The sequence below is a fragment of the Aquarana catesbeiana genome, linkage group LG02, assembly GCF_042186555.1.
Source record: "Aquarana catesbeiana isolate 2022-GZ linkage group LG02, ASM4218655v1, whole genome shotgun sequence".
In the NCBI taxonomy this organism is placed as follows: domain Eukaryota; kingdom Metazoa; phylum Chordata; class Amphibia; order Anura; family Ranidae; genus Aquarana; species Aquarana catesbeiana.
Genome location: NC_133325.1, coordinates 608,325,944 through 608,339,587, shown reverse-complemented (window position 1 = coordinate 608,339,587; position 13,644 = coordinate 608,325,944). Strand labels below are relative to the sequence as shown.

General features: G+C 39.1%; 1 protein-coding gene across 1 annotated transcript in view; it reads left to right on the top strand.

Annotated features, from left to right (window-relative positions):
- The window catches only part of TBL1X (transducin beta like 1 X-linked), a gene marked incomplete in the record, with an annotated part of 495,828 nt that overhangs the window by 377,272 nt on the left and 104,912 nt on the right, over nucleotides 1-13,644 (top strand).

The window sequence follows — 13,644 nt, the reverse complement described above, 5'->3', positions numbered from 1 at the left end:
GGCCTTCTTGAGAGAAGAGGTAGTCGGCCTTTCTCCCACAACACTGACAGGGACATGTGATTTTCTGCCAGCAGCATCTATGGAGTTAAAACAAACTTCTCCAGCTGAAGATCTGGTAACTGAACAGAGGGTCCAAGACCTCTGTCCCACACTTTTACCACTTCCAGAGACTGGGGATTTAATAGACATTTCTGTAGAGGAGGAACCACCTAGCAAACCCCCAGCAGAAGTGCTGGCAACCGGACAGAGGGTCCAAGACCTCTGCCCCACACCTGTGGCAGTTTCGGAGGCTCAGGGTGAGAAGGTGGCAGTGGCAATCACTTCCCAGCAGCAGATACAGGGGAGAAGGGAGAGGAGGTGTGTGTTGTCCCTCCCCAACAGTTGGCCAGGGTGGAGGAAGCGGCCTTCCCTCCCCAGCAAAGATCAGTGCACCTGGAGACAGTACCATCGACATGTCGTCCAGCAGCCAGATGAGGGAATGGAAAAGGAAGCAGCCGCTCAACTCCCAATGGCAGCTACACAGTTTGGGAGTGGAGGAAGCCAGCCTCCTGCCCCAACGGTTAGCCGGAGCGGAGGATGCGGAGTCCCCAGCAGAAGTGCTGGCAACAGGCAGAGTGCTACCAACCTCTGCCCAGCACCGGCAACAACTACAGAGTTCCAGAGAGGCGGGGCAGTCGGCCTCCCTCCCCAACAGTTAGCTGGAACAGATGGTGTGGGGTTTCCAGCAGAAGGGCTGGCAACAGGGCCGAGGACTGCTGGACTCTGCCCTCAACTAACAGAGGATGGATTTCCTGTGAAGGTGGATGGGACTTCAGTCTCCACCTGTATACCCCAGGGATGCTGGGCAGTGGGCCCAGATCCCCAACAGCATGACAGAGTGAGCCCAGTCCCCCTGTCTTCTCTCCAGCGGCGGAAAGGACTCCAGGGAGAAGGGCCAGTCCAGGCCTCTCCCCAGCGGCAGATATGTTCTCTGAGCGAGGCAGAGGTTGGCTGGGTGAGTAATACTCTGTTTGGAACAATCTATTTGGGGTACTGTGTGGGTACAGGCAGTAGAGGACTGGAACTACTGACTCAACTTCGGAGTCAACCCGTCTGGGGTCTCCTCCTGTGTTAGTCTCCTGCCGAAAGGGGAGAAATGTGACAGACCTAGCCAGAACAGAGGCTGTTGGAGAGGACTGTATGCAAGCCTGTTGCCTTTTGATTATGGGCCCTGGATTTTCAATGGAACAATACTCTTTGTGAGGCGAATGAGAAATCCAGGCTGAACTGTACTAATCGGACTCAGTCGTGTATATATGTATATATTGTATGGGGACTCCTTACTGTAGATTTGTGTCCCTGAAGAGGGAGGGGGGATTCCTCAGCATTCTGTTGGGACACATCCTGTGAGGAGATGCTGGTGTCATCAATTCCAACTACCTGTGTTTATGTTAATTGAATGAGCTGATGACATTGTCCTCTATACAATGTAGGAGACAGGACGACTCATATTGGAGCTGCTATTGTGAGAAATGTCCTGTGATAATTAACTCAGTCTGGGCAATAGGTCATGTCTCAGTCACCTAGGCTGTATAAAGGATTAGTTAATTAGCTCATGTCAATTATGTTAATTAGGTTACAGTTCTATTGTTAGAGGAGGTTCCAACGCATATAAAGTCTTGTAATTTTGATTCTAAATAAAGTGAGTTCTTGGTAGCAACAAGCAAGTGTCGCCTTGTTTTGTGCTCAGAGAGGTTGGGATATCTGTATACAGACTGGGAGGAAGTGGTATATGACGGAAGCACTCAAGCAGAGTGTGGGACGTTCCGTGACAGTGACTACAAGAATATTAAAGAAAAAAAAAACTTCAGGGAGCTAAGCTATGTCTGAGATTCAGATTAAGTGCTAATAATTAAACCAAGAGCAGATTGTTCCCAACTATAAATTTTCTTTTCTTTTTGTCTTTGCTAGCTTAGTTATGGCCCTTCTTTGATGGTATAAACAGTGTGACTGATGAATGGGCCTAAATGTGAAATTTGAATTGTTCAGCTGTTCCTTTAAGTAATTGACATAATCACTCCTGCATAAAAATGAACTAAAAATAAAGGTGATGGAGCTAATAAAACATCACAGATCTGGTAAATCAAACTATTAAAACACATACCATGTGGGTAACATATGCAAACTCATACAGCCCAATGTGACAAACAAAACACCAAATAAAACATGAATTAAAGTGCTTCTGGTTTGATGTGTCTTCAAAAAGTGCTTCACCTTGAGTGCTCATGAGGTAGATGGCAACTCACCAGAGGTGTCTGACCAACTTTTTACTGTAGGGCAAAATACGTTTTTGTTATAATAAACCAGATGGATCATGGGTTCAGACCTCTCTACTAAGACTCCCTCCGGTAAAAACTGGGGATGTGGAAACAGACTCCACCAGGGACACAAAAAAGAACTTTATGGTGTAGTACGCTTTATATAAAAAGGTTTTAATATTAACATAAAAGGTTCCACTCACATGTGACTGTACCAGTCCCGGTACTAAGGTGTCTACAGCGTGTGCGGATAGATTATACCAGGCTAAGTGTCACATATGGGACCCGGAAATTATGATTCCCGCTCCAACGTACGTTTCACCATACTGGCATCTTCAGTACGTCTGTTTCACCGTACTGGCGTCTTCTTTGATGGTGCTTACGTAGTAAATCTTGCTTAGGTCTGTCAATCCTTCTAGGGGTGTTTGTAAGGTTATACTTTAGAAAAGAAACAGAAACACTGATAGGTGAAGATACTGTAATTTGAAACAGGTTCCAATGGGAGGAGAGAGTAGGATGAATTCTATTTCTATCAGTGTCCTAAAACATTAGGGACAACCAGGTCTGTATTGAGATGTAGAGACTGCAAGTGTTGACTGGAAAAATTTGCCTTGACTCACTGAGATGTCACAACAGTTGGCTGGAGTCCTCGCCTTAAATTACTGAGAGGCATATACTGAAATATGTAAAAAAAAGTGCAGCGCAATAAATCAATCACACATGTATATAAAAAAAAGTCCATGTAATAAGACAGGTGAACCTCAAGTCTCAGATGAGGTGAACAGATAGTATCCACGTGTATGGAAAGGAATCCAGCAGCACAAAGCTGAAGTGACAATCCCTCTACCTTTAGAAAAATCGCTTCGCTCACCTCATGTAATGGACCACTGAATTAACAGGTGGCCAAAAGCACAGGTCCCTCACCAGGGCAAAGAAAATTGCTGGTAATCCATATCTCCAATGCGATACATCAGGACTCCACGCCAGGACTATATATATATAAAGAAGATATCTAAGTGCTCTCCATTAAGGTATTAAATGCTTTATTAAAACAAAAGGTATTTCTACTCACACATAGAAGCTTAAAAAATGGCATTGAACACAGGACAGAGCACTGTGTAAAATCTTAGGATGGCAGCGGGTGACGTCATCCGAATGTAGCTCCTCCCCCGTATGGGTTACATTCCCCAGAACGTCCTCTGTGGGGCAGAGCCGCTGTGTCACCCGACATCATTTAAATAAGCTCCTTTGCTATACAACAACAGACGCTGGATGCCAGCGGCAATTACTGCTGCTCCGGACTGATTAAGCTTAACGTCTGTCAGCACTACAAGTGTCAGACAGACATGCCTCCTGCTAAGACAACATAAAAAAAACTTTAGGTAAGCAGTCTAATGCCACAGCTCAAAATAGAAAATACACAGTAGCTCTGCCCCGCTGAGGAAGTTCTGGAGAACGTAACGCGTACGGAGGGAGGAGCTACGCTTTCTAAGGTAATGGTGGCCAGAAGTGAAACTGATAGCTTTGTTGATTGTTAAAGAGGGCTGCTGTCCTCTCCCTGAAGCAATTATGGCTGCAGGTGAAACTGACAGTTTCTTTAAGTTATTGATGACTGTTAAAGATGGCTGCTGTCCTCTCTGTGAAGTAATGGTGGCTGCGGTTGAGACTGAAAGCTACTTTGAGATATTACTGACTGATAAAAATGGCTGCCTTCCTGTGCCTGAGGTAATGGAGATTGGAGGTGAAAGCTGACAGTTTCCCTGAGATGTTGCTGACTATTAAAAATGGCTGTGGCCCGGGTTAGACTGACAGCTTCTTCACTCAGATCCTGTAGCTTGCCTGAGGCAGCCGGCATTCCTATATTAATGGGTAATTTATTGCCAGTTCCGGACATCCCTCAGCAGATGTGTCCGTTCCACTGCAGGACAGAAAAGGTGCTCAGTGCTCAGATCCCTGCACCCTTCCCCTTCTCTGGTCTAACAACTAAGACCTAGAACTTTCTCAAGGCATGTCTCCTCATTGCTTCGCTCCTCCCCTTGGTTGCAAGCAGTGTCTTGTTATAAAATTAGGTAATAAAAAAATCTGCTGGCAAAAAAATAGTTAGACAAACTATGTAACAGTGGTATTGTTTAAATTCCTTTGTTAAAATATGATTATATGCAAGGCGACTCAAAAAGTGAAATATAACATAAAAAATATAAAACAAACACATGTGCATATGTAAGAGAAAAAATCCAGATTAGGTCTTCCAAAACACCATAGTGATACTTTGCAGTGGGAGTGTTCAATCCACTTTGACAATCACAACATGAGTCTTCACCAAACACAAGCAATGGACATAACATGACTCCACTACAGAGTCAAATCAGCATAAATATGACAATCCCATCAAGCAGAGATCCTGTTCATATTGTTTGGCTGGAGTTCAGCAGTATATCTCGTAAATCCAATCAATGGTAATATCAATGGCAACCATAAATGCACAAAATTCCACATAAAATCAAAATGGAAGAATTCACATAGTAAAAACTGTCTAAAAGGTTGTATTACACTTTAAAGTATGAATACTACTAACATGGTTAAAAACAATAAGCTCTGTGTATGCATAACATTCTCAAGATGCATGATAGAGGTTCCAAACAATGCTGAGGAAGGAGCACACATGCCTCGATCACTGACCCTGTACCCGGTAGTGACGACATCCACGCTCCCGAGTGTCAGAGTGTCTCCAAGTTCTCCAGGAAGTGCTGGGAGCCACCACCGCAGCCATTCTATCGGCCTTAGACACACAAGCAGCACCGCACCCGGGGCAGAGAGGAAGAATTTTATGCACACAATGCTGGTGTTTATTTTAATCTTCTACTCTTCTCCCCCTGTTTGTCACAGTGTAACTGCCTGCACGTATTGAAGGACCATGGCATTACACCCACAATCTGTTGATTGTGGGAGCAAGGCTGTACATGTCCCTAACAAAAAAAATAATAAATACATGTTTTTTACCTGCAAAAAAATGTGCATTTATTATTTGTTTGTAAAAGTGAACTTATCCTTTAATGATGCCATGTTTCTTAAAGTGGTATTAAACCCAAAACCAAAAATGCATTATATTGCAACTTATCTATCATTAGATGTGGTGGCTGCATCAGTTTTTTTTTCTTCTTTTGCTTTTTTCCATTTTCACCTGGGGATCTGACCTGTAACACAACTCCTGTGTTAGTGAGATACAACTCTGGAGTAATGAGCATAGGAGGCACATGTTAACTAGGTTGTGTGTATATGTGAATACACCTCAATCATTGTAGGAGTATTTACATATAGTGCAAAAAAACAAAGGTAAACAATAGTGCAGTGCTAAAAAGTGACAAACCTATAATATTGATTACTGAAACGGAGATACAACTCTTAGAACCACAAAATTATGACGTAAAATGACTCCAAACACATGTGAAATGCCCGTAGTGATAAAAACATAAAAGGTGAAAAGTAGTACAAAATAAAAAATTATTGAGTTTAAAATTGCGTAAAAAATCAATAGTACAGCAAACAATAGCTTGTTGTGAGAAGATGAATCCCATAAATTGCATTGATATCACCTGTGAAGGAACTAAATATTAAAACACTATCACTGTGTGGTCCACCACCAATGTCTAAAGTCAGCACGCTTACCAGATAGTGTGGACTCATATACTGCAAGTATTGAGTCAAACAGAAAATCACTCCAACTGTTTCTAGCATTTCAAGATGGTTGTTACGGGTATCTGATTGACCCAAGATTAGGTGGAAGGAATCAACCCACAGAAGCCGGGCTCCCGGCATATGGCTTCCCTGGTCACAGAAGACTGATGAGAGGTAAACACAGCAGAGCAGGGAATTGCGGTGCTGGGGGTGACCAGGTGACCCGCTGGCGATGAATGGAGGACACTGAACTTTGTACCCCCAAGAGAACAGCTAGATCTGAGAGTTCTCGCACAAAATAGGTAGTTCCATAAGCAATACACATTTATTTATCAGGGTTACATAATGTTTATTGCAATACAAATTTGCAATACAATGTACAAGTATGGAGTTATTTTTTCTCTCAACTTAGGTTTGGTCATGCTGACTGCTGTGTGTTCCAACACAAAGAGAGTGCAGCTTGGTTAAAAAGCATTATATTCCCCTCTCCTTTCTGTACTGTGGTTAATATAATGCTCCCTAATTGGTCACTGTACCTAGTTAATGTATAATGGGGCACAGTCTGATTGGAGGATTCAAAGAAGGTTGCTGTTTACAACCTATGTGAAATGTGATGGTAAAACAAAAGCCCAGACCTTTTGCAATGGAAAACTATTTACAGTAACACCAACATGGCACTCAATGGTTTGAATATTAGTTCCATCTAACTAAATATATATTTCTAATTATAATATTATTTACATCAGTTGATGGAGATTTCGCATAAACACATTATCTAACACACAGCAGATGCAGCATTGTCAGTCTGGAGGGGGAGGGGAGTGTTGAATGTATTAATAGATTTAGATACACTATTAGGCAAGTTCTAGCTCACACTTCATAAGCAGTCACAGCAAACAGTTCTTTATTGTTGGGATAAAGGTTTTGCACAGATAAATAAAAGCTGACCATTTTAATCACCCCTGCCAGTGTTAAGTGGTTTAGTGGTTTGCATCATTCATATAAACTGATACATTCTGCTGGAGAGTTTTTGCTGTGAAAAACAACAGTATTTCTGGCTGGATTACCAGATAAAAATAGAAGAAAGAAAAAAAAGGCAACTAATACTTACATCTAAGAATCGGGAAACTACAATATAATAAATGTTTGCTTTTGGGTTTAATACTGCTTTATGTAGAACATTATATTTGGTTATCTTACAGGCTTCAAGGACAAGACCTATTACTTTGCTCAGTTACGGCAAATAGCAATATGTTGTCATCAGGATGCAATAAGTACTAAATACAATACTCATATTCTCAATGACTATTAAGGCATCTGTAAATCATTCAAGGAGATACATCTACTTTTCAATAGAATACACCAGCACTGCTGACACTTGTCACACTGACATGTGCTTAAATGTGCCTAAATGATGAAGACAGTATTCTGTGCAAAGTGTTACCTAAAACAGGAGCATTAGTGAACAGATTACAGGAAATCGGACTCAGTTAAAGAAATGTTAACCCCCATCTCTTTATCCAAAATGACCTTTGAATTAATAACTTTTTTTATAAACATCTCATTCTGCAGACTTACGTTTGCATGAATGTGAATATGATTACCTTACTGTAGCCAATCATACTTTATCATAACTTGTATTCATGGACCAGTCTTTGAGCAAAGAACAGAACAAAACAAATAGCCTCAGTATCAGCCAATCCCTAGACCACAGATAAAGGTCTAAAATGTGCACTGGATGTGACTTTGTATTAGTATTATAATAAATTAGATTATAATTAGATTATAATATTTTGCATTTGTTTTGCCTTAAAAAACACCTGCATAAATATTGTAATGTATAGGCTAGACACAGTGCTACGGACTCATTGGGGGTTATTCACTAAAGGCAAATCCACTTTACACTACAAGTGCACTTGGAAGTGCAGTCATTGTAAATCTGAGGGGTAGATCTGAAATGAGGGGAAGCTCTGCTGATTTTATCATCCAATGATGTGCAAGCTAAAATGCTGTTTTTTATTTTCCTTGCATGTCCCCCTCAGATCTACAGCGACTGCACTTCCAAGTGCACTTTCAGTACAAAGAGCATTTGCCTTTCATAAATAACCCCCATTGTTTCTTTACATATTTTGATGGTCAGGTCTAAAATTCAACCTAATACTTGATACATTAAAATACTTTCATTTTTTTAAGCAGGTATATATAAAAATGCCATTGCATCTACAGCTTGATTTACTAAAGGCAAATAGGTTGTTCATTATGCAAGAAAAGTTTCACTTATTATTATTATTATTCCCTTAGCTTAATGAATGTGGTGATATTTCACTTTGCAAAGAATACCCAATGAGATTTATATATATATATATATATATATATATATATATATATATATATATATATATATATATATATATGTTTTGCTTGCACATGGTTGGATAATGGAAGTCAGCAAAACTTCATCTCCTTCACTAAGCAAAAGAGAAAATTCCCTTGCAATGTTTAAATTTCCAATGACTACACGTTTTCCACAGTTCTTTACTTTGGTGCTGTAAAGAAAAAAATATTTGATTTCCAACTTTTCAAATCTATTCAGAACACACAGCTGAATGAGTTAGAGGAGAGATACCCCCCCCCCCCCTCCTGTTTTTAGTATGCAGTATCAGTTGGAGAGACACAGTTCAAATGTAAGCAGCTTCTGCTGGGCTCTTTTATGAGAAAACCCAGAATGCTTTGCAAATGCAGTGTCACGAAACAAACTAAGGAAAGTCTCTAGTTTTAAAACGAAGCTTTGATGTATATAAAAAGTGACACAAAAAGAAAAATGTAAATGTTTAAACAAATAAATAAAACTGACCAAAAAATATTGTTTCTCCTTATGTTGCATATTAATAATCACAGAAAGTTAATTCAGCAAGATTTTACTTTGACTTCGCAAACAGGCATATGATAGTTGTGATCAAAAGCCTTGGAAAGGTGCAGATTATCCTTACAAATTACACTGCTGATGACCTGTAACAGGAGATTTGCATTATGTTCTGAGTATTATTGCAGATTCAATTTATATTGTGTGAGTCACATGCTGATTGCCTGCTCAGCTGGCTCTGAACATCCTGAAATATAATAGCAATGCCACTTGAGTTGGAAAGTTATGAACAGCTAGCGCATGGTTTTGTATTGTTTAAAAAGTAAAAGAAGGATGAAAGAGCATATGTACTGTGCAGTGTCAAATCTCAAAAAAGTAAGGTGTATGTGCACAATATATATAGAATGCAGAGAACATGCAAATGGTAAAGAGTTGTTTGTTCTTAAAAGGGCTTCTAAATTAGTCCACATAGCTTGACTGTAATCCCCCTTGAGCTATCTGGTTGGTTACTATTAGAGTGAACCCTTGTACACCTAAATCCAGCCATAGATGGAGCATTTTTTTTTCCTGCAATCACAGGTTGCAGGAATTAATATTGCTGAATTCCCCCATCAACACAGTCAGTTTCAACGGGATTCTTCGACCAAGCTATTGTGTTCTCCAGGCAATGGAACAGGTGGGGGGGGGGAGCTGTCTTGGCCAGGAGAACACACAGTGATAATTGATAGCGGCTATAGCTGCTGGTAATAATCGCATGAAAAATCTGACAGGGAGCTGAGATTCGAACCATCTATGGCCGGAATAAAGGACCACACTTGATGTATGTGACCCCCAGTCTGTAATGTGTCCCAGCTTTAGCCAATAAAGTCCTTTTCTGTTTCAATAGTTTTTATTAAGATTTTGAGGAGAGTAAAAGCAACAAGAGCACTGTACAGAGCAGCAAACAATCCTTGCTTGCTCTGTATAGACAATAAGAAATGGTACATAAGGTTTTCAACACACACAAGTTTTCTTTGTGGATAAAATCATTGATCCATTTCTATAGGTGGGGTGGGGGGGGGTCATGTTATTCCCAGCAGGATAGGTAGTTTACCACCTGCCATTCTCAGTAAAACATCCAAAGCCACCCTAATGTTTCACAGTTATAGTAATCCTACAAAGATAGTGTTCAGAACATGAAAGTCCAAGGACAGAAAAACAAAAAGCCTCAGTATTTCCTCTAGTATGTAGAGCTAGGTGGCTATAACAGTAGATAAGGAGTAGCAGTAAGTAAAAAATAAAACCCATGTAATGAAGCGGTGAACAGAGACCTTTGAATCCATCGGTCTGAAGCTTACCATAAATTATAATCTGATTATACAATCTCTGTACAATCTCCTTTGGAAATACTAGAAGATCTAAGTGAAATTGCAACATGTTGTGAGCTTAAGAGCACCCATAGAAGGTGGGAAATTGTACACAATACAGTGGAATCAAACACCATTTATGAATTTTTGGGGGTTAATTTCCATAACCAAGCTATTGCAAATATCAAAATGTAGAAATAAATGTCATAATTTCTAGACTTTTCTTTTCCACAACATGTTTTATTTGTTATCTGGGAGACAAAATACAGAAGATTCTAGTGATGTATACTTTTGTTGGGTTGGCAAATGTTTCAGTAAAGATAAGATTATTCTACGATGGCCAAAAGCCGGTTTGAATTTTGGCCGGTTCAGCAAGACCAGGTGAGATTTTAACCATGTATGGGCAGGCTGAATGTACCAAGTTGATTAATCGATCAACTTGGGTACAACCAGCCTGCCAGATTTTGCATATGTTTATTGCTAGCGGCTGGTATAGCTGCTAGCAAAAATCACTGTCTTCTCCTGGCAGGAGAGTACAATGGCTCGGCAGGAGGGATTCCCCTGTCAACACTATCTGTGTTAATGGAGGAATCAAGCTAATTTCTTTCCTGCTACCTATGGTTGCAGGAAAGATATTCACTTTGTGTAAGGCCTGCCTAAATGAGAGAGGATTGGCCATTAATGTATAGCATCCATTAAAGCGTACGTGAATTCAAACTATGAACTTTTCTTATTTGATCCCCTTTGCACTATTCAAATGTCTCTAAACCTAAGAACAAACATTAAATGTGTTGCAACTTACCTTTCCTTGGTGGTGGCTAAACTTGTTTTCTTTGTCACACTTTTTTCTTCTTTATTGTCACCTGGTGATCCTGTTAGAAACATACTTTCTGTTCTAGGGCGACAACCATGCTGAAATCTAGGATGCACAATATTGTCACCCTAAGAAGGGAGTGTATTAGGACTATATAGTACCTCCTCATCTCCATAACATCAGAGTAGGTACTTCATAGTCAACAGAGATAGTGGGGATTGGGGAACAATGCTAACTGATAACTGTTCATATAGGAAGAGAGCAAAAAATGTTATCAGCTCACTAGTTTTCTAGCTGGATGAACATTTTTTTTTTTTTTTTAGCATTTGTTGATTTAGATAAAACAAAATTTTTTGAATGGAATATTTAAGTAAATATGAGAAACGTGTTGTTTAAGTGTACTTACACATTTTTTATTTTTTTTTTTATAAATTCTTTATTTTCATAGAAGTCATGTTATAGTTCACCAAAAGCATATAGCATCTCACTGTAACATCTCATTAATAATACCATCTATCTATATCACCAAATTACAATAACATTCTACATTATGTTACCCATGCTAACCATTGTGATCAGCTCATCAACAGAATATGACTTCTCTTTTTCTTTTTTTTCTTCTTCAAGGGATTAAAAGTAAAAGTAATCAAAAAAATTTTAAAAAAGTGTAAAAATAAAAAAAATTAAGTAAAAAAATAATTAAATAATTAAAAAAAACCTTAAAACGCCCCTTAAAACGCCCCTGTCCCCGGTAGCTCGCACTCAGAAGCGAACGCACACGTAAGTCCCGTCCACATATGTAATTGCCACTCAAACCACACATGTGAGGTATCGCCGCGTGCGTTAGAGTGTGTGCAACAATTCTAGCACTAGACCTCCTCTGTAACTCTAAACTGGTAACCTGTAAAAGATTTTAAAGCGTCGCCTATGGAGACTATGGATAAGTTTGACGCCATTCCATGATTGTGCGCAATTTTAAAGCATGACATGTTAGGTATCTATTTACTCAGCATAACATCATCTTTCACATTATACAAAAAAATTGGGCTAACTTTACTGTTTTGTTATTTTTTAATTCATGAAACCATTTTTTTTTTTTTTAAAAAGGCGTTTGAAAAATTATTGCGCAAATACCGTGTGAGATAAAAAGTTGCAATGACCGCTATTTTATTTCCTAGGGTGTCTGCTAAAAAAAATATAAAATGTTTGGGGGTTCTGAGTAATTTTCTAGCAAAAAAATGATGATTTTTACATGAAGGAGAGAAGTGCCAGAATAGGTCCGGTATTGAAGCGGTTAACCATGAGAAACTCATGTTAATAACAGGGAAAATAATACAGGGAAGGAGGAAAAAAAAAATTTTTTTTACGAAAACCCCACAAAGGGACCCTTCCCTTGCCTCTTCTCCTAGCTGACTACAAAAACATTTTTACCTTCTCCATTTTTATCTTCTCCAAGCCCCTCCCTATACGCAAGATAAGGGGCCCATATCTTCCGATATTTCCTATCTTGTTCTTTCAACATCATAGTAAGATTCTCCTTTTGTTCAATTTCTGCAATTCTAGCAAACCACAGTGCTCTGGATGGGGGAATACCACTCTTCCACAGAACAGGGATACTTACACTTTGAATATACCAATGAAAGTGTTTTGTTACCTTTTTTTGAGAAACGCAGAAAATATTCACTGCTGATCCTGCCCAAAATCTAGTGACCTTGTAGATTCCTGTGCTCTCTACTTCTGCTGCACTGTTATCAATTAGCATAGTTTTCAGTTTTCTATGAAAACATTCTCCTCCATAGATACAGCATGGTGAGTAAGAGTTGTCATCCTTTCAATTGTGTTACCAAGTAAAAATAAAGGGGGAAAAAGTCTAAGAAACATAAGGACTACACTTCAGCAGCACCAGCTGACATGAAGTGTTCGAGAGGATCATGTTTATTTTAGGTACCAATCGCTAATTGTAGCTATTATTATAATGATTACCACAGTGATTAGTGATGCAGGAGCTTCCAACACAGTATCAAGAAACCTAGAATGACATGTATAGGCTACATAAGGCCCAAAACAGTTTGAAAATATGAGCATTGACCTTCCAGATTAAAATAATTCCCCTATTGACTAAACTCAATCAAAACTTTGGATAAATATTAGCATATACATGTCATGATCCTGTGATGTACTGATCAAGATTTTCTGTTATGCTTTAAAAAACCTTTTTGCAGTGGAGTCATGTTGTCCCTCCCTTCAGAACCTCCCATTCATATGGAATACATTTTTTGTTTTCTTTTGAAATTTTTTAGAGACACAATTTGGTTTCTAGTAGTTGTATAGTTTTGCAGTGAACGAGTTAAAAGGCATGCTCTTTAAACTACATTTTTTTTTTGTCATTTGCTAAATAAGGAATGTAATTGGATTCATGGACAAAGATATAATCACATTTAAAGGGAAAAAAGTATGTTTGCGAAAGAATATTGTTTTCTTATCAACAGCAGTACTGTAATTTTCTTATCAGTCTCCTTTTGTCTACAATGTTGTGTTTCTTTTCTAATAGCAGTTTTATAATTACTTTCCAGAGTTAAGAAAGAGAATAAGTGGGAAATGACATGAATGTACCGATGTCCCAGAAAGGCTTAATTATGTCATTTGATT